At 36.8% G+C, this 2,554-nt stretch overlaps 1 pseudogene; it reads left to right on the top strand.

Moving 5' to 3' along the window:
• Positions 1-1,620: 1,620 nt before the first annotated feature.
• On the top strand, positions 1,621-2,554 carry LOC114689024 (annotated as a pseudogene).

Here is a 2,554-nt window from a genome sequence, read left to right as displayed (position 1 = left end):
ACCTGGCTTTAAATTGGTTGTACCATTTTGGGTGACTGTGGCCTCACTAGCAAAAGTAGATTACTATGGGAAGGACTTGAAGGTTATATTGACTTGGGATTCTGGATCAAGTTGTCTATGTTCTGGTCAGCTCAATGTAAGATGTTTTTTCAGCATGTTTCTACTATAGTCATATAGTACAAGAAGTCATACTTTTTCCTCTGTTGTGGTTTCCCTGCAAAGACAGACAAAAATCCCATGATATTCTGAGACTAAATAAATATTTTTCCCTTAAATTGTCTCTGTTATATGTTTTGCCATAATACACGTGATGAGAAAAACAACTTACAGTATCTTTATGTATAAAAACATATGAACTGATTCTACAGTCTTTTGTACTCTAAGCAAGAACTCTATCATCAATCCAAGACTCAGATCCTTTTTTTTTCCAAATCTCTTTCAATGAGTCTGTTAACTTATTAAGTATACACAAGATATACTTATCAGTATATACAGATATAATTATATGTAATTGAAGTCTGCATCTACACTGTTAAAAAATGGAAAGGCCTAGAGGTAAACTAATATTACTTGAATGGCTGTTTCTAATCTCTTAATTTATTTGTGGAGTTTAATCTATGTATGTATGTATGTATGTATGTATGTATGTATGTATCATTTTAACCTGTGGTCTGCTATTTATTACTGCAATCAATGATGCTCATAGGAAAGCTGCAAATGGCAAGTGAGCAGTTCTCTGAACACTCCTTTGTAGAGTTGTGTAGAGCATGAGAATGACAAAGGACTCTGCCCTGGGAACTACATACACCCTGGTGGGAATTATAAAGTGAATAGGACTGTGAATCTCAAAAGATCCACCTTAGTTTTACAGCATTTGATGTAAACATAAACTCAGTAATTTTTACCTCAAGCGGCATATCCTACAGGGAGAATATCATAAAGAAGAGAATACTTTTCTGTAATTAAAACATATTTCTCAGTAACCTTGACCTTCATATTCTCACTTGAGTACGGTAGTGTTTTGGAGACTCATGTAAGCTTGCTGTTTTATATTGAGTATGTGGAAAGAACCTTGTAGAGAAATGTCATTTCCTTAAACAAACCCCTTCTAGCAAGTCATACATTATCTGTACTGGTTGCAATAACTCACTTCATTACCAGTAACTTTGGATATCCTAGAACAGTGATATCTAAGTTACCAAGGGATCCCAAAGCAAGAAAATTTCTAGATGACCAATGGTGAGCATTGGATTTTTGTCTAGATAATTTCCCTTGAAATTAAGTTTCATGAATTTGGGGTTTTGGAAGAAAATTTTTAAATACTATTCTTTTCAACCTTAATTATTAGTAAAGAGAGAGGGAAAGTGGAGAAAATATATTCTGAGTTACTGGAGGTCGGTTGACATCTTTTTTTTTTATTTGGTGGATATATATTATGGGTAGGGGAAAAGAAAATAGGGATTACTTAGTAATCAACATGAATAGGTATTGCTCTTTGGAGGTCCAGCTATGTGTTCTCTCAACTCATGCTTGGAAATCACTAAATCAAGCTCTCTACTTGGAGGGAAAAATGTATTATTTGTTAACATTGATCTATACTTTTCCTTGCAGATGCCATGCATGAAGCAAATGACCAGGGAAAATGATTCTTCAGTGTCACAATTCATTCTTATGGGACTGACAGACCAACCTGAGCTCCAGTTGCCCTTATTTGTTCTGTTCTTGGTGAATTACACAGTCACCGTGATAGGAAACTTGAGCTTAATGAGTCTCATTTTCTTAAATACAGACCTTCACACTCCCATGTACTATTTTATCTCCCACCTATCCTTCATTGATTTGTTATTCATTTGTTTTTACCCCCAAAATGCTGATGAGTTTTGTTTTAGAGAAGAACACCACCTCCTTTAGAGGATGCATGACTCAGCTGCTTTTCTTCTCCTTTTTTGTGAGCTCAGAGTGTTCTGTGCTGACAGCCATGACCTATGATCGCTATGTGGCCATCAGTCAGCCACTGCTGTACAAGTTTATTATGTCACCTGGAATCTGTTTTATGCTGATGTTTGGTTCCTACTTGATGGGGTTTGCTGGGACCATGGCTCACACCGGGTGTTATGATCAGGCTCAGTTTTTGTGATTCTAACATCATCAACCACTACATGTGTGACATCTTCCCTCTTCTCCAGCTCTCCTGCAGTAGCACCTCTGTCAATGAGCTTGTGAGTTCTGTTGTTGGAACAATTATCATTTTATCTAGCCTCATTATCTTAGTCTCATATGCTATGATCCTTTTCAATATCATTCATATGTCATCAGGTAAGGGTTGGTCCAAAGCCATGTGATCCTGTGGGTCTCACATCATAACAGTCTCTTCTATGGATCTGGGCTGTTTCCTTATGTCAAGCCATCACTTGCTGAGACTGTGGGCCAGGGCAAAATTTTCTTAGTCTTTTATACCTTTTTGGTGCCTATACTGAAACCGCTCATTTACAGCCTCTGAAAAAAGGATGTGAAGCTTGCTGTGAAAAGAACCATGAAGAGAATTACGAGCTGA

This window comes from Peromyscus leucopus, chromosome 7 (genome assembly GCF_004664715.2).
Source record: "Peromyscus leucopus breed LL Stock chromosome 7, UCI_PerLeu_2.1, whole genome shotgun sequence".
NCBI classification, from domain to species: domain Eukaryota; kingdom Metazoa; phylum Chordata; class Mammalia; order Rodentia; family Cricetidae; genus Peromyscus; species Peromyscus leucopus.
The sequence above is the reverse complement of the archived record's forward strand: the minus strand, read 5'-3'. Positions and strand labels throughout refer to the sequence as shown.